This window comes from Ambystoma mexicanum, chromosome 8 (assembly GCF_040938575.1).
Source record: "Ambystoma mexicanum isolate Mex_15411 chromosome 8, UKY_AmexF1_1, whole genome shotgun sequence".
In the NCBI taxonomy this organism is placed as follows: Eukaryota; Metazoa; Chordata; class Amphibia; order Caudata; family Ambystomatidae; genus Ambystoma; species Ambystoma mexicanum.
In genome coordinates, this window is record NC_090929.1 from 1174285541 (window position 1) to 1174306047 (window position 20507).

Here is a 20507-nt window from a genome sequence, read left to right on the forward strand (position 1 = left end):
CAGTTTGTCAATATTCTCTTTGACAAACTTTCAAAAGTAAAAAGAATAGGATGCTCAACAGCTCGATTCCTTCTCTTCAAAGACATGTATGTACGCAGAGAACAATTTTCTCTAAGTCTTGCATACACAGTCACCATTCATAAATCACAAGGTCTTACCCTAGACAAAGCAATGATAGACATTGGTAACACAGTCTTTAAAGAAGGCATGAGCTACGTAGCACTATCACGCTTACGTACACTTGACGGTCTTTGTCTAATCAACTTTGATGCAAGTAAAATAAACGCTGATATTCCTTGCATTTTAGAATACAATAGACTTTGTTCACTATACACTCCCCATCTAAACACATATTCTGTTCCACAAAAAGTAAAACATTATAAAAGAAAAATAAATCAAACAGAAAAGCAACAGGATGTCACTGCAAATCCTCCAAAGAGAGTAAAGGAAAGTAATACTTCATCAAGTGCCACAAGCAAAAAATAATCAATTAGGGAAAGTAAACCAGGTACTTCTTCAAAGAAGGAAGACAAACTCAAAATAAAAAAAGCAGTCAGATACAGAACTACCTGGTCCATTTAAACTCTCAAATATAGTTGGTGTAAATTGCTACGCAAATGTAGCAATGAATATTCTATTTCAATTACCACCAATTGTTGAGAACATTTACTTACACAGTACAGACCCATTGTGTTTGCAAATGTTAGTACTTCACAGAAATGCAGCAAACAATCCTGAAAAACACGTATAGTGTTTATGGAATAAGACAACAATTGGACTACTGTGCTTGAATGGTGAAATTCACTATAAACTCACAGGAAGATCCACAAGAATTTCTAATGTACTTACTATTAGTACTGGAAAACAAAAACATACCTATAAATGAAATCTTCCAGATTTCATACATGTGGAAACATACATGCACTCTCTGCAACAATGTGACACAAGAACAAATCCCCAATGAACGCTTTGTGTATATATCAATAACTAATTGTGAATCCATTCCATTTCAGCAACTTGTACAAAATGCAAACCATGGTAGAGTATTTTCGACCTGCAATTCAGATAATCGCTCTACGTTAGTAATACAAACACATAGTAAGTATGTAATACTAATGCTTCTACGTTACAATGCAGATGGTACCAAAAACAACTGCAAGCTGACGATTCACACATGGTCATATATCACTTGGTAGGAAAACCTTCACAACAATAGGTATAATCTACCACGCAGGAGCCACAACCAATTCAGGGCACTACACTGCTTATATAAAAAAGAAATGTGGATGGTTTGAATGTAAAGATAGTACCATTAATCTAAAGCAGAGATTACTACCAAATCTTACAAACGCTTATTTAATGTTCTTAAAACCAAAATTGTATAACTAAACTGTACTTAAACCTTAAGTACACTTGTAGTAAAAAAATATAAACTGTCACAATATTCCAAAAGCTATCTAACTGCCCAAAGATGCTACAACATCTAATCAGATAAATTAATACCACTCAAATATTGAAAAAAATAGACAGTTAGAATACGCCAATTGGTATCTAACTGTCCCAAAATTTAGAAATATCCAAACAGATAAATCATTACCACGAAATTATATAAAAAAATAAACAGTTAGAATACGCCTACTGGTATCTAACTGCTCCAAAATTTTACAATATCCAAACAAATACCTAATATCTTACTGCTCCCAAAAACTAGAACAATCCAATGTATAAAGCATTAGCCAGAAACCACAAGTAAACACTGAAAAAAAAACAAATAAACTGTAGCATAACAGAAAAAGGTTTTTTTTTTTAATCCACCATGGATTTTTCTTCTCCCACAGACCCAATGATTTTAGCAACAAACACAGAAACTGAGCAAATTGCACAGTACTCTGGTTTGTCATCTACTAAATATGAGGGTAAAAAAAAAAGAAGAAAATGTTGATTGTACAATGTAATAGGTCTTTATAAAATACTAATACTAACATGCTATTTTCACAGAAATGAACAAGAAAGAGATGGACTCCCGTTACTAAACCAAATAGTAAGTATAACATGATAAATACAACCATCACAGCATATCACATCCATACTGGCTTAAAACATTGTTCCTTATAAATTTGTTTTTGACCCAAAGTTATAAGCCACTATGAGTGTGATATGCTGCAGTGCTTGTGGCCAGGGCATAGACTTTTGGGTGCATGGCATATGAGTTTGATATGCTGCAGTAGTTTTGGCCAGGGTATAGAGTCTTCGATGCATGGCCAAATGGCCATGCACCCAACATTCTATACCCTGGCCACAACCACCGCAGCATATCACACCCATAGATTCAAGCATTGCAACCATTTTAATGTCCGCGGACACAAGGAAGTTCCTAGAACACATTCAACTTGCCAGAGGACGATACGGACAGTGTCCTCAGGACACCCCCATTTTCTTTATGTACGAACATTTCAGGACACCGCGAGTGTCCTTAGAACACTTTCAGCTTGCCAATTAATAATACAGACAACGTCTTCAGGACACCCCCTGCGAACATTCCAGGACCCCACAAGTGTTCTTAGAACACTTTCAACTTGACACCAAATCCATTCTGTTTATTTACGAACATTTCAGAACAGCTGTGTTGTCTGCAGACAAATCGAACACAACCAAAGCGTCTAGCACATAAAAAAATACAACATTGCACCTATCTAATACTATCCCACCCTGCCCAAGCACTCTTACACATCAACACACTCCACTAAATACAATTTTTGAACCACGTTTCACCTCGCTGTCCGCGGTTGTCCGTGAATGCAAGATGTCGGGCGCCACCAAAAATTTGACGTGCTCCACGCCCCACGCCGTCCAATCAGCGAACACGTCGGATGTCCGTGGACCTCGCGCAAGCCGCTCAGCCAATCAGGGCACTGTCTGCGGAGCGAACCGGGAAGTCCTTCCGCAGAGCGAACGGAGATATCACTAATTTTTTTGCCTTACATTTTGGTCATTTTTGGTCATTTTAAAAAAAACTACTGGACGGATTTACACCAAATTTACAAAAGCACGCTTTCGGGACCAATCGCCCGCTCCTGCCGTAAATTTGGTGTATATCCGTCCAGTGGTTTGGGCTGTAGGCATGCGGAAAGTTTTTTCCCATTAAGTTTTGGGACCCCCCATATAACTTTGCCCCCCCTGGACCAAACCTCTCCAAACTTTGCAAAAATCAGTGGGCCATATACTTTTTTTGCAAAGTTTGGTGAGGATTCGTCCAGATGGAGCCAAGTTATAAGCCACCCAAAAAATGTTCTTCCTATGGAAACACCAATTCAACCATAACTACATGGACGCTACCGCATCCATCTAATATATCTATATATATCTATATTACACGGACACGGTAGTGGTCGTCTAGTTATGGTTAAGTTGCTGTTTCCATAGGAAGAACACTTTTTGGGCAGCCTATAACTCCTGTCCACCTGGACTAATCCTCACCAAACTTTGCAGAACAAGTATATGGGCCACTCTGAATTTTTCTGCAAAGTTTGGTGATGTTTGGTCCAGGGGAGGAAAAGTCTTTTTTTCTCATAGACTCAATGGGGGAAAACTTTGCGCACGGCTACAGGGCAAACTGCTGGACAGATTTGCACCAAATTTGCGCAAGTGGCAGCGACTTGGGCGCGAATGTGTGCTTTTTTTTAAATTTTGTGACAATTCATTCAGTAGTTACATGAAAAACCAACAAAAAGTATGTATGTAAAAATTAGTGATATCTATGTCTACTCCGCGGACACACTTCCCTGTTCGCTCCGTAGACAAGATTGCAATTGGCTATTCCATGGCGTGCTGCCCGCGACCATGTTGCGCTTGCACCGATTGGATGTGGCACAGCGTGAAGTGCGTCGTAATCTTTCGATACGGCTGCCATGTTTACTTCGTTTTCTGTCGAACAGAAACATCGGCGGTAACAAACCTACCCTAAGAAGACACCAATGCACTTGTTGCACTTATGGAACACTGTTTGGAAAGGTGAGCTTTAGAGAGATGTGGTAGATGAAAAATTATTGTTAGCACTGTCATACTGTACAGTGTGCCTTACAACTCATGGTATGAAATGAACCTATTGAGTTCCTTTTACACATACACATCATTACTGCAGTCAGGCTGGCATCCTACTGTTTGTAATCTGAGACTGCCACCTGCACGATTTCGTACACACAGCCCTTCTGCACATGTCGACGATTAGCCGTTCTCATGAATAGCCACTGATATGTTGTTGCAAAATGAGAATGTATTTGCATTCAGAGCGAAGGCCGCTGCTTTTCTGTTTTCACTATGAGCTCAGTACGGCCGCATATTTGTCGACACCCATAAGGGTTCCCTTGTTTTTTAACCTTGACGTACAGGGAAAGAGTAGAAAGAATTTAGGGAGTAACAGTTTGAAAAAACATATCACTTGGTAAGGTCATGCTTCAAAAACATTTTCTCCGAGCATGAAAATTAGTTCCCGAACAGCCACTGATCCCCACACACTACTGTTTGCCTGCAGAGCACAAAATGGAGGCCGTCCAAATTATGTAAGTCTCTGTCTGCCAACTATATAGCACACTGACGGTATTTCTTCACTTTGCCCGCATAAAAGAAAAAAAACATAATGATTTACAAAATTAATGTTCCAGTGTCAGGTTTTTGCCCAATTTGGACATTGCACATTGTTGACGTTTGTATGATACCACTACGTTTCCCCAAATTATAATAATTTTTACCAAAATAAGTATGTGTTAAAATTTTGTTTTGTAGAAAGGCTGCGTGGTGCTACACGTTTTGTTTGGTATACCACCGCGCTGCTACCTCCAAACAATAATTTTATTATTAATGACGACATTCCAGCTTTCAGTACCGTTCCATTTTCTAACCCTAATATGGACATTGCACATTGTCGCCTTACATAGGGTCCCACTGCATTTCAGCCGATTGAATTAAATTTTCAATAAAAAAGTTATGTGTCATTAATTTAGTTTATCCAAAGGTTGCGTATTCATACATTTTTTCCCCTTTTTCCCCGTCAGATATTTCCTTCCCTATTGTCATTGTCACGGATTACAGCTACCGAGTGACGGATTTTGCACCCGTCAACTCCAATTGTTCATCTCGGGTTGTCTGAGCATCATAATTCACTGGGATGATCGGTCGGCCCTCTGTGTCCGTACGCTTCTGTTGTCATCAGAAGTAACATTCCATCCTTTCCGCTGGTGTACATCAGAACGGTTGACTGACGTCGTCTTGCACATCAATGTGGGAGCAAAACGACTACTTTGGCAGCACCGCTTACTTTCTGTGTGTGAAAAACCAATGTGGCCTTTCAAATTTTCATTGTTACCCAAGGAGACACGCTTTTGTCGTCATAACAAGTAACATTCCATCCTTTCCGCTGGTCTACATCAGAACGGTTGATGTCGTTTTGCACATGATTGTGGGGGGAAACACTGCTAACTTTCTGTGTGTGAGAAAAGAACGTGGCCTTTCAAATTGTCATTGTCACCCAAAGAGACAACCATTCCACTTCTATGAAAATGTGCATATGGCGATCATTTCGCACAGGTCATTGTGAATCCAAACTATTTTACTAATTACATAGAGTGATAATTTCGCTCACTTTACTGTAAAATAAAACATATGTACTAATTCCTACATGTTTGTGTTTTCTTTACAAATGTACTCTCTTGTTTTACAATGTGGTATGCTACGTTACAGGACATAATGTGTTCTTTTATAGTTGCTCCATCACGACACGTACATCCACATGGACACATTTGTTTAAGTAGCCAAGGAACATTATTGTGAAAGTTACTGCGCACCACTTGCATTGGGTGTAGGAAGGTCAGGCCCATCTCATATGCTTTAGTGCCATCAGGCCATTTTTTGTCACTATCAGGTCAATTTCTGTCACGCAGATGCCCTATGGCCAGACATTTTGGTGAAATAATACATGTTTACACCCTCAAAATAAACATATCTGTACCCCTTTTCGACTTGTTCCACTTACAACATTATATGTGGAAAGGTGATTGGTAATGGTGTTGCTGCCAGTATTTCTGACATCATTATCCTTCCTTTTACACTCGTTTTTATAGAAAAAAAATGACTACATGTAGAACACATGTTCTGACGTCATTATCCTTCACATCACACAGGTTCTTTGGCATTTTATGTTAACTTAAGTACAGTACTTCTTTGCGTTTTTTACACTCCTTTTTATAGAAAAGAAAATACTACATGTACAACACATGTATGTTAAGGTCATTGACAACGACCAAAAAGCTTCGTCTTGTGCATGTCATTTTTAACAAGTGTCATGATGTACATAACAACTGAACGGTACAGCTTCCGTCTCTGAGGGGGAGCCTCTATGTATGGTTAATGGCCACAATATCGGGTATGTGGCTGCTGGTCTTTACTGTAAGGGACAAAACATGGCATTTAGGTCACCATGTCCACCAAGCACTGTCTTTGTGCTAAAGATCTTGCTGATAACCACAAATTTGGCAAGGAACACAAATGTGGTGCTCCCATTACGGGGACACTGTTTCATTTTTGCTTTCTGCAGCCTGCAATGGAAAGCGAAGAACGCTTTCTATCCTACACCTGTTTTCCCTTTCTATGGTGGCCATCTTGACAAACGATTTCTTTTCTTCAGCCGGGAATGCCGGAGGCGTTCCGGGTGAAGAGAAAAAATCCTCTTTTTTGATACTACGCATTAGTGCTGCAAAATCTCGATTGCTAATGGCATTCATTGTATTGTGTTCAACACTTGCATTGTGGAATTCTGCGCCGGAACATTTCCAATTACAAGTTCCAACCAGAACACCCAATGTACTTTCCCACCATCAACCAGTTACACATGACATTGTGAAGTGTGTATGATTTTGCCAACACGTCCCCATGTGGTGCAATAGCATAGGATAGTGTACATTTCTTTGGAAGGTGGCCAGTTACTTCAAATGTTCTGTTAACTCTGATAACTGTAGTGCAACATTTTTTTTACAGTTGTATCACGATGCATTTACACTACTAAAAACGTATGGCATTCACTTAAAAAAACTTTGCTACAGAGACGTTATGATTACATTGCCCTCCCAAAAACCTGTAAAATTCACTACAAAAAAACTTTGTTGAGGGGACGTTATGGTTAAGTTGCCCTACCAAAAACCTGTGTACTTCATAAAAAATAAAATGTCTACTGCCCCTTTATGGGTCAAATTAAAAACCCCTGAAATTCGCCAGTTATGGTAAACTAAACCCCCATACCTGCCATCACCACTATGTACTGCTAACACTAACACCCAGAACATGAAAGATGGCATCACAAATGTTATTGATGACATCACTGACGACATCACATGTTTAGCCCCTTTGTTTTCATTCCATGCCACATATATATATGTACATTCAGTACAAAAACTTTGTTAAAGGGATGTTACACTTCACAGTGAAACCACCATCTACGTCCATTGCTAAGACTAACACCCAGGACATCAAATATGACATCACAAATATCATGGATGAATATATATATATATGTATATATATATATATATATACATATATTTTCTTTTACAGGGTCTTCCTCTGAACAAATCCTCATGATCCTTTGCAAAGAAAGGTATATGGCCCCATCAGATTGATCCTGCAATGTTTGGTGAGGTTTTGTCACGGGGGGGCAAATTTATAGGGGGGTCCCAAAATGTGTGTTTTTTCCCATAGACCAATGGGGATAAAGTGCCCATGTCCACCAGAGATTGACTATGTGGTAACGTTTTTTGAAATTGGGATAGATGTGGAAGGGAAAAAAAAATGTGCTTGTGTTAATATGGTCATAGGGTTCTCTCTTTGACTTCTGCAGGCCACCATGGAAAGGGATGAGGGGCTCTGTACGGAGCCCCGCCTTTCCTTTCCATGGTGGCCATCTTGGAAAAGGATTTACCTTCCTACAGCGGGACGTTTTGTCAAGAGGGGGCTAAATTAGAGGCAGGGTCTCAACATTTTTAGATAGCTTATAATTTTGCTGCCATTTGATGAATGCAGACAAATGTTTTCAGAACGATTAGAGACCCAACCTTGAATCTTTGTGCAGAGTCTGAATGGATTTTGTCAAGTGAAGGCTAAGTTATATGACTGTTGTATGTACGTACATTTTGACACTTCTGAAAAATTAAACATGGCCAGATTTCCAGCAAAGGACCTGAAAGCATGTTTTTGCAAATGTCTCAATGTTTTATTTTTTGACAAGTGTCATGATGTAGGTACACAAAAAAATGATATACCTTTGGTGACTGAGGTATAGCTTGTGGCCATGAGTAGTGGGCAGATTTTCCGTGTCATGGCATGAGGTAATAACGCGGACAATCTGGCTACTGGCCACGATCACGAGGGACGACCAATGGGGATGAAATGGCCATGTCCTCCAGACACTGGATATGTGGTAAAGTGGTTTGAAATTGGTATAGATTTGAAAGGAAAATAAAATGTGCCCGTGGTAATATGGTTATAGAGTTCTCTCTTCAACTTCTGCAGGCTGCCATGGAAAGCGAAGAGGGGCTCTGTACGGAGCCTCACTTTCCAGTCCATGGTGACCATCTTGGAAAAGGATTTTACTTCCTACATCAGGATGCCACACACGTCCCGGTTTAGGCAGAAAAATACAAATTTTTAGCACCCCAGTTTACTGCTTTGGCAACCCAGGGTGGTAATGGCCTTCATGTACCATTGCAGGGGTTGGAATGGGGATAACGGTCCGGAGACCTAGTTATTTGCCCTCGCTTTGCTTGGACCGATAACTTGGGCTGCCGGGCCATTATCCCCAGTTCCAGTCCCTAGAACGAGGGATGAACGCCACATTATTCCCACTAGCATAACACAAAATGCTAATGGAAATGTTGGAAAAACCTTATTGAGCCTATGTACTTTACTGAGAAATGTATAGTAAATGGAGTCTATAAGATTTTTTTTGGTCTTTTTTTAAACTCTGAAAGGTGGTTCCTAAAGGCACCTTTTTTTGTTGTTTTTTTGTTTCTTTGAGGTTTGTTTTGCAGGTGAGGTTAGACCGTAAGGCGGGGAGGGAAATGAGGGAAGCCGCACCAATCATTAATATGGAGGGGCAGGTGTACAGGGGAAGATGTTGCGCGTGTGTTACATCTAAGGTAGGGGAGCAGTGTTTCTAAATCTCCTTCAAAAGCACTTTCAAATTGCTACCCCCTGCAAAGTGGTGTGTTGCAGTAGATACAGAGGACTATTGTCTTCAAAAGATATGGATGTTTTATTGCTTGCAAGGTAGCTGGTGGAATTTTGTGTGCCACAGACCTAGGCTGTGTGGTTACAGTATTGGTTGAGAAAGATGAGGTGAAGGAAGACAGCCTACAACTTGCTAAGAAAGGAACAGCCATTCTGGAGTGTTGCTGTGGTTGGATTGGGTGTGGTAGCGCATGGAGGTCGGCCCGTGGGAGTACTGTCCAGCTAGTCCGCAACTAAATACAATGTTGCACTGAGTGCATTTCACTTTGGTAGTTTTAGCTTTTGGTACATTCCCAACAGTGGTAAAGAACTGCCACACCGATGATTCTCTCTTGATACTAGATGTAGGCACTTCCTCTACCTCATGTTCTTGGTCCTCTTCATTGTCTTTGGAAGTACTGATCAGTAGAAAGTGCAGTTCCGAACTGTCCATGAAGCAAGGAACCGATTGTGAAATGCGGATGCATTTGCAAACACTTCATTATGCCGCGGGGCGCGCAAGTTCACGTGACATTGGGCTTGATCACGACTTTGGCGGTAACACCGGTGGTATTACCGCCGGTGGTATTAATCCTACCGCCGAACTCCCCGGCGCTAATAGCGCTGGATCGAGTTCGGCATTGAGCACATTCGGGAATGCCCCATTCCCCATTGGGCACAGTGGGGAAAATGTGCGCTCTTACTGCCGGCGGATTTCCCGCCGGCAGTAATGGCGTGAATTTTCGGTGGATTTCCCCCCACCCAAGAGCTGGGGCGAAATCCGCCGAAGACCTGATTTGGCGGACCCTTAAATCCGGCGGTAATAGCGCGAATGCCGGATTTAAGGGTTACCGCCAAAGTCGTGATGAGGCCCATTGTCCGGAAAGTCTGCGATGATGTCAGACGTTCGCGAACGTCAAAGGAGCCAAAAACAGTGGGAAAAGTTGCAAAAAGTGTATAGAAGTGTTAAAAATGGTGCTAGAAGGTCGGAAATGTTAGGGGTTTAAAGTGAAACTTGGACAAACATATTGCTCTATTGGGGTAAGTATGATATTAGTATGTTTTAGGAAATTAGCATGCACTGATAAAAACCCATGAAATTCAGTGAAAAAACATTGTTAAAGGGACGTTATGGTTAAGTTGCACTAATAAAAAACTATAAAATTCACTGAAAACATTTTGTTAAAGGGATGTTATTGTTAAATTGCACCTAACCATAATGGCGTGCATCATAATTGCCTTCATAAGTGGCAGTTTCGCCTGGGGATGCTGATGCTGTCAGGCTCCACTTTCATCTTATTTGCTGCAAGTCACCACAAGCCCCGGCCACTACTTCCCAGCAGTCCACTTCAGGCTTGAGCATGCCCATCAGCGTACGCGCATCATCGCATGCGCATCAGAAGTACCTTCAGAAGTGCCTGTTTCATCTGTGGACGCTGATGCTGTTGGACTCCACTTTCATCTTATTTGCTGTAAGGTCAGATTGCTGATGCAAACAGAGTCATCTTTATATTGGACTCTAAGAATGTTAAATAACCCTTTTTATAGTATTAATGTTTGCTATTTCTCTTTACTTCAATAGTCGCCACAAGCCCCTCCCACTACTTCCCAGCACTGTACCTCAGGCACGAGCACGGGCATCAGCGCACGTGCATCAGAAATACCTTCATAAGTGCCTGTTTTGCCTGTTTGGCAGGTGCGGCGGGTCGTCAGGCCGCTTTTGTTCAATTGCATTTCAAGGTGTGCTCCACAGCGAGTTAAACTGCCACCTTTACACAGATAAATAAAATTAAAAAATGTTAAAGGGATGTTATGATTAGGTTGCACTAATCAAACCTATGAAATTCAATGAAAAATCTTCATTAAAAGGATGTTATGATTACAATTAAAACTGAAAAACCTCAGAAATTCACCAGTTATGGTAAGCTAAGGAACCATAATGGCGCCTCCACCGTGCTCTGCTAGGACTGACACCTAGGACATCAAAGATGACATCACAAATGTAATTGATGACATCAATGATGATATCACATATGAAATTCATTTTGATGAAAGGTCCCTACAAGGGGTTGTGTTTATAATGTTGATAACAAGAAATCAGGGTTGATCGGGAGACCTATCATTAACTACTTAATCTATTAAAGAATGTGCGTATCTAAACAAAAAATATATATACTGGAGTGTTGTTAATACAGGAACCTAATCATACATAAACATAGGCAATGGCTGCAGCAAGCATCATAGAAGTACAATATATATAATCTTGTAATTTGGAACAGTAAAAAAATCAATGCTACCTTATCAGAGTTTGAGTAATGTTAAACATGCAATCATTAGCTAACAATTCAAGATTTACTACACGCTTGGGCTAGTACAAACCATGCATCTGAAGACTCACAATGCTAAAAATCAATGCACATACAGGGACACTAAAGTAAGGAAGAAAGAAACAGCATCACCAGAAGATTAATACCTTTTAAGTTCATCTTCATATACTCAAATTAATTGTGTGTTTGAGGCCTGCCTATTGCCCAATGTTCCCTCATCTCTGACTGTCTGTCTGCCATGCAGGAATGGTGTGCCGCCAACGAACTCTGCCTTTATGCCAGTAAGACTGAGATTCTACTCACCGGCACACCCACTCCCTGCTTCCCTGCAGCTCTCTGGCCCTCCTCCCACCCCCACCTCCAGGGCTAAAAACCTTGGGGTCATCTTCGACTCTGCACTCTCCTTCTCCCCTCACATCTCTGACATCTCTAAGAAGTCACACTACCAGCTGCACCTTCTTAGAGGTATTCTTCCTTTCCTCTCCTTGCCCCAGAAGCTGACTGTCTCCAGAGCCCTGGTCCTCTCCAAGCTGGACTACTGTAACAGCCTCTATCTAAATCTGCCTGCCTCCACTCTCCGCCCTCTGCAACTTATCCAGAACAGGACTGCAAGACTTGTCCTTGGCCTGAAGCCGAGGGATTGTATCTCTCCAGGACTGAAATCTCTGCACTGGCTCCCAGTGGCTGCGAGGATTAAGTTAAAAACCCTCTGCATTGGGTTCCATGTAATAATGTCACCGCAAAAATCTCGCCATGCAAAAATCTCGCCGAAAAATGGCGTTTTTTTGCGGTGATATTATTGCATGGAACATGCAGGGGACACCCCCGCAACCCCCAAACTTTTTTTTCCTTTTTTTTCTTTTTCTTTTTTTGTTTTTTGCCCCTGTCCCCATATATATGGTCACCCAAATAATATCGCCACGACATTTTCCCGGCGATATTATTTACGGTGACCATATATATGGCGATATTATTACCTGATACCCTGCATTGTACACAAGGCCTTCTGGAGTCTAGGGCCGCAATACCTTCAACTCTCTCTTCCTAAATATCTTCCTTCTCGTGCTCTTCGCTCATCTGCCTCCAACTCACTCAGGGTCAGTCGTTTCTCCAAGCAATGAGTTGGTGGCAGATCACTCTCTTCGGCAGAGTCCTCTCTCTGGAGCAGCCTTCCTGCCTCCCTGAAACTCTAGGAGGACCATCTCCGGTTCCGGAAACACCTCAAAACCTTCCTCTTTGCTTCTGCTTTCCAACTTTGCTGAATTCCTGACTGAAATTGCACTGGTTACCTTGTCACCCGTTCTGATCTCTGGCTCAGGCCCCGTCAACTGCCCACCTGCACTGCCTCCCTGGCAACCCCTGCACTTGGAGACTATTTTTTTCTGTATCCCTTCAGTCCCCCTTCCAGCACTTATGTCTAAACTTCCTTTCACTTGCCACTAGCTGGCTGTTTTATGTGTCTTATTTATCTTATTTATTCCACTTCCCATGTACTGCACTTTCCCCTCTCCCTTCTCCCCGCACACTTTTCCTTTCCCCCCTTCCCATGCACTTGCGCGATGTGAATGAAACCTGGCTTAGTAGGATCATTGTCTGTCCTCCCTTTGTTCCCTCCCTTGCCTCGTCGCGCCTTGACACACTTTTGTATAGGCACGTTATAAATGCCATATGATATCATATCATATCATATATATGTGCACCATGAGCTGAGACGAAACCCTAAGCAAAGAACTTTAAAAACATACAAGGTTAATGTCTAGATATTTAGCACATTTTAAATTATATATATATATATATATATTCAATGAAAAAACTTTGTTAAAAGGGACGTTATGGTTAGGTGGCGCTACTAAAAACCTATCAAATTCAGTAAAAAAACTTTGTTAAAGGGACGTTATGGTTCAAAGTAAAACCGAAAAACCCCTGAACTTCGGCAGTTATGGTAAGATAAGCAACCATAACTCGCGCCACTGTGCACTGCTAACACTAACACCCAGGACATCAAAGATTACTTCACAAATGTCATTTAATAATGTCACCTCCCCAATCTACTCAACCAAAATGTCCAGTCTACAAATGGCCGTGCACATCAATGTGTAACATTGCCAAAAAATCTTTCAAATCTTTATGGCAGTTCCTCAATCAGTATGTAAAAAGCAAAGACAAACTCAAAATGAAACTACTACAAAATATGGATGCCTGTCCAGTGTCCAAATACAGAGGACTACAAGGACATTCATTAGCCTGTATTTCAGGACCTATTTGCAAAAGCACCTTCTATCATAGCAAAATGATATCAACACATCATTCAACTATACGAAATCTAGTCCAAAAACTCTACTATGCTAAAAGTCCTGCTTTAGCACTAGTCAATTTAAATAACAATCTTCTACATGGTACAGCCAAGCAACTACTCGAAGAAATAGTGCATATCCAAAGAAAATATTTTGGAATTGAAAGCCACTTACAGAATGAAATAGATGTACAACAAACTAGCAACTACTGTACAAATAGCAACCTCCTATTAAACACATACAAAAAAGAAATACTAAAGTTTAAAAGTACCTCCGCTGAACTACCAAACCATGTGTGTGTTTGTTAGTGCAGGACTTCTTATAAGAGTACCACAAAATATATATGGCATAACGTACAAAATAGAGGACAACGAAGATTTGAAATGGTTCCAATTAGCTCTCTTCCTTATAGCAGAATAGAAATAAGACATTACTGACCCCTTAATACTTTGGAATTACTGCACTGCAAAACTTGACAACAACCAAACACCTTCATGTGCTATCACAAATAACTTGGGATTATTCCCACCACCAAAACCCTTGCAACAACTACATTTATATGAGAGCATCATAATTCAAACAGTGCACCCATTTCAAGCAATAATATGCCTCCAACCAAAAACAGCAAAATTACCTCCCTCTGAATTCGTCAAAGGCATTTGTGGCAAAGTAGTTTATTTACCATTAGATCCCAAAGAAAATGTACAATGGCCAATAGATCAATCTTTAATTGTCTTAGTAAATGGTGTACCTACACAAAACAAAACAAAAACAAATTGACAACAACTCGTGGATTTATTTAGACAAGCCCTGTAATATCTAAAAAACAACAATGAATACTACAAAGAAGTTTCTATTGAAGAAAACCTGAGAGCAACCATTGACATAATTCAAGAGTCACCAGAAACAGGTCAATTTGAACTTCTAAATCCTGATACAGAATCCAATATTCTAGAACATTATACAAATCATCCCTGACACTCTAAAGATGCTATAGATGATGCACTGGAAATGTACCAAATGCGGCAAACCATAGGATCCCCAATCAGCATATGGCAAAAAAGTATTGAAGCACGTGCAATTCTGCTACTCTTTCCTACTGGAAAAGGAGGAAGGTACGATGATAGACAGATAAAATCATCTGAATATCGCTCTCTACAAATGTATTCTGATGACGCCAGATTCAGACAAAACGTGGAATACATATTTCAACTTCCGTTTGAAAGTGAATTAGCAACTCTATGCTATGGAGTTGCACACACATTAAAATAAGGTACCCATTTTCAAAATATGTCAGCTACGCAATTACTACAAAAAGTTGAAGAAAAAGATGAGGTTTTACAGTCAAGTATTACAAATCTTTTAGCAAACATGCATGGTACAAATTAATACTGGTTCCGACGTCACAGAGATGTATGCTGTATGATAAGAAACCTTGGCCCAACCCACTTGGTTTGTTACATTCAGTTGTGCAGAATATGCACGGGAAGATTTACACGATTTCCTACGCATAGCAAACAAATATAAAACAAACATAGACATAAAAACATTGCTATGCTACACTATATAATAAGTCTGTTCCTCCCCTCTGAGAAGTTCAACACTTCTTTTTGAGAAAAGAATACCAAGCCAGAGGAGCACCACACATCCACATGCTATTACGGATTAACGATTCTCCTAAATTTGGTCAGGACAGCAATGCCACTGTTTTGCAGTCATCCAAAAATATGTCACTTGTGAACTCCCTTCAGAAACAACACATAGTGACCTTCATGCACACATTTTACAATTTCAAAGACACAAATGTGGGAAATATTGCTATTGCAAATCTATTTTTTTAAAAAAGGTTTATACTACACCAAATGCCGCTTTGGTTTACCTAGACCAGTTTCAGCAATAGGCCAAGTAAACAAATTCATGTCTTCATTCAGACGTAGTGTCAAAGGTAAATCACCTAAGAACACATATTACATAAAAAGAACAGAAAAATCAAAATACATCAATGATTACAGTGCAATCATTGCCCTCTATGGAATGCAAACATAGATGTGCAGTACATTGCAGACGATTCCACTGCAGTTGCACAATATGTCACATCCTACTTAACCAAAGAAGAGAAAACAGAGCTTCTGGACCTCTGGGATGACATATCAACATATCATCTGACAAAACACTATCACAGAAATTGTACAGCTTAGGCATAAAAATGCTCTTTCATAGAGAATGTGGCTGCAATGAAGCTGCATACTGTTTAACGGGTACTGCCTTGTATTGAAAATTTGCCAATATAGTATGGCTAAGTCTTGGTCCTGCTAAATCTAGAAAAAGAGTTCTCAAATCATATGAGGACATAGAAACAATAGCCAAAAACAATTTACTAGACATATACTACCCAAACAGGAGTACTACTTTGGAAACCATGTGTCTCTACCATGTAGCCCAAAACTTCACATACAAAAATAATGTTAAACCAGATGAAAAGAATGGTAGATACAGAGTGGTAAATTGTGAAGGCAGCTTAGTGAAACTTACAAAACGCAGCTTAATTAATCATATCAAATTGTCATTAAAAGTCCTCAACATAAAGAACTCTATTACATGTCCCTGCTACAACTTTTTAAACCATGGAGAAAAGAAGAAGAGTTACTGGATACATATGACTCCTATGAAGACTCTTTCAAAGCAAATTAAAGCACTATAAAAGACGTAAACTTTACACAGTACCAAACAATGTTGCACAATGAACAGCAACATGAAGAAGAACTCCAGGCCCAACTACAAGTGGACACTCCCGACAGTAGTCAACCTTCTGTAACAGGAAGCCAAGAACAACTGGGACAGCCACTAATAGCAAATGTGGCAGAATTAGCTATGACAGAAGTAGAAAACACCATGGGCCTCATTATGACCTGTGCGGAATGCGTTTAACGGCGCCAGTAATGGTGCTGGTGCCCTTAAACGCATGCCACACTATTACGAGGTTCCCTCGCGGGACCCAATGTGGACGTCTGGTTTTACCAGACATCCAGAGCGGGTCCCGCGAGGGGACCAGGGAGCTAACAACGGGCCGGTCATAATTGGCCCATTGTTAGCTCCCGCACCAATTCCCATTGAGCCCTATGGGGGCTCAAATGGGAATGGGGAAGGTTGGCCCGGATTCCCTGAAGGAGGAATTACTGGGCCCTCCAAACTTGAAATGGCCCAGCAATTCCCCATTCAGGGAACCCAGACCCGATTTTTGAGTCAGCCATGCCCTTATTGAGGGCATGGCTACCTCCAAAGTCGTAATGAGGCCCCATGTGTCGCTATGAACAGGATACAGAAGACTTAACTATACTGAAATCAAAACTGAACAATGAGCAGCGTAGCATTTTCCAAGAAGTAACAAAACAAATTGAACATGGTGTACAACATGAAAATAAAAACTGTACCTGCCAAAACTACAAACCTATACTGCTATACGTCAGTGGTCAAGCTGTTTCAGGAAAAACATTCTTAATCAAAATCATCAGCAAGTTCCTTCAACAATTCACAAACAACAAGCTGTCAGCTGTTGTAGCTGCCACTGCAGGTTTAGCTGCCTACAACATAGGTGGTGTCACTTTACACCAATTACTACTCCTTCCAGTAGAACACCAAACAAATTAGATTATTACAAACTTTCTACAGAAGCTGCAATGGAACTACGCAGAGTTTTGAAACAAATAAAAATGCTACTAAGAGATGAAGTGAGCATGGTCTCCAACCTAATGTTGGCTTTGATACACCTCAGATTACAAGAGGTACTCAAAACAGACTACAAAGAGCTCTTTGGAGGAAAACACATTATTGTTTTCGGAGATCTTTTTCAATTAACACCAGTGAAAGGTGAACCTATTTTTAAAACCTTAGGGAACAACTCTGCCATAAAACTGTTGGCAGCATAGGAAATGTCAACCCTTGACAACATTTCCAATACAGAGAATTAACAGAAAACATGCACCAGTCTACAGACCTCACATACTCCAACATTTTAAAAAGTATTAGAGTTGGTCTACTATCTCAAGAAGCACAAGCAATATTAAAAACCCAGCACATCCATGCACTCTATGGCCATAACTCATGTGCTACTGATGTCATGCAACAATTAGCACACACAAATCTAAATTGTATGTCTTGATGCCAACTATTGCAAGCTGTTCCAAATTCAATGAAGCAATGTTGAAAAAAGAAATGCAACCAATAATTGACATTTGCTCCACAGATAAACTAGGTGTACATGGTGTGGCACTACCCATGTGTCAACAAGCCACAACAAGAATAAATACATTAGAAAACTCTATCTCCAACACAGCTGGTTTGGAGAAAATATTAAAATTATCTTTAAACTGTAGAGTAATACTTAAACGTAACCTTGACGTGGAGCAAGGACTAGTTAATGGAGCGCTTGGTACAGTTGTTGGCTTTCAAACATACTCACGTGACAACACCATTTAGTTTGTCAATATTCTCTTTGAAAAACTATCAGAAGTTAAAAGGATAGGATGCTCAACAGCCCGTTTCCTTCTTTTCAAAGATATTTATGTACGCAGAGAACACTTTCCTCTAACTCTAGCATACGCAGTCACCATTCACAAATCACAAGGTCTTACCCTAGATAAAGCTTTGATAGATATTGGGAGCACAGTCTTTAAAGAAGGCATGAGCTATGTAGCACTATCACGCTTACGTACACTTGATGGACTATTTCTAATCAACTTTGATGCAAGTAAAGTAAATGCTGATATTCCTTGCATTCTAGAATACAATAGACTATGTTCATTGTACACCCCATCTAAAAACCTATCCTGTTCTACAAAAAGCAAAGCGTGGTAAAAGAAAACTACTTCAAACAGAAATGATACAGGATCTCACTGCAATTCCTCCAAAGAAAGTAAAAGACACTACTACTTCATCAATTACCACAACCAACGAAGAATCTACTGCTCAAAGTAACTCAAGTACTTCTTCAAAGAGGCAACACACCCTCCGAACAAATAACTTGGACACAGAACTATCAGGTCCATTCAAATTTGTAAAACTGAAGTAAATTGCTATGCAAATGTAGTAATAAATATTCTATTCCAATTGCCACCAATTATTGACAACATTTACTTACACCATACAGACCAATTGTGTTTGCAAATGTTAGTCCTTCATAGAAATGCAACCAACAATCCTGACAACGCCTACAGTGTTCATGGAATAAGTCAAGAATTGGATTACTGTGCTGGAATGGTCAAATTCACTATAAACTCACAAGAAGATCCACAAGAATGTCTCATGTACTTACTACGAGTACTGGAAAACAAAAAAATCCCTATAAATGAATTCTTCCAGATTTCATACATGTTGAAACATACATGCACTCTCTGCAGCCATGTGGCACAGAAACAAATCCCTAATGAATGCTTCATGTATGTATCCATACCTAACTGTGAATCCATTCCATTTCAGCAACTTGTACATAATGCAAACCATGGCAGATTATTTACTACCTGCAATTCAGATAATCACTCCACCTTACACATACAGACACATAGTAAATCCATAAAATAAATGCTTTTACGTTACAATGCAGATGGTACCAGAAACAACTGCCAGCTGACTGGATTCACAATTGGTCCAGTATCGCTTGGTAAGAAAACCTTCACAATAATAGGTATAATCTACCATGCAGGAGCCACAACCAATGCAGGTCACTACACTGCATATATAAAAAAGAATTGTGGATGGTTTTAGTGTAATGATAGTACCATTACTTTAAAGCAGAGATTACCAGCAAATCTTGTAAACGCTCATTTAACATTCTCAAAATCAAAATTGAATAACTAATCTGTGCATACACATTAACAAAACTTCAATTAGAAAACTATAAAAAGTTAGAATACACCAACAGGTCTCTAACTGCCCCAAGATTCTGCAACAAACAAACAGATAAATCAATACCACTAAAATATAACAAGAAATAAACAGTTAGAATACGCCAACAGGTATCTAACTGCTCCAAAATCTGCAACAACCCAACAGATAGATGAATAACTTGAAAGTATAAATAAAAAACTATAACCAGTTAGAATACGCCAACAGGTATCTAACTGCCCCAAAAAATCTGCAACAAGCCAACAGATAGAAGATTAGCATAAAATTATAAGTAAACAATTAGAATACACCAACAAGTATCAAACTGCCCCAAAAATCTTCAACAACCCAACTGATAGAAGATTAGCCAGAAACAACAAATAGGCACTGAAAATCCAGCATGGATTTTTTTTTTCCCACAGCCCCATTGAATTAATAAACAAACACAGAAACTGAGCAAATTGCACAGTACACTGGTTTGAAATATAGTACTACCAAAGTACTAAATATGAGGGTCAAAATAATGCAGAAATGCCTATTATGCAATGCAATAACTCATTCTGAACTACCTACACTAACATATGATCTTTTCTTTTATCACAGAGATTGAAAAAGAATATCTGCTCCAGTTACCCAAGTCATGAAAAAAATACATCCAATCACAAAAAGTCCAACAGTAAGTATATAATAATTCAACTCACAAATACTGCTGCATAACACAACCATTCAAGCAAACATCTAACCATACACCACA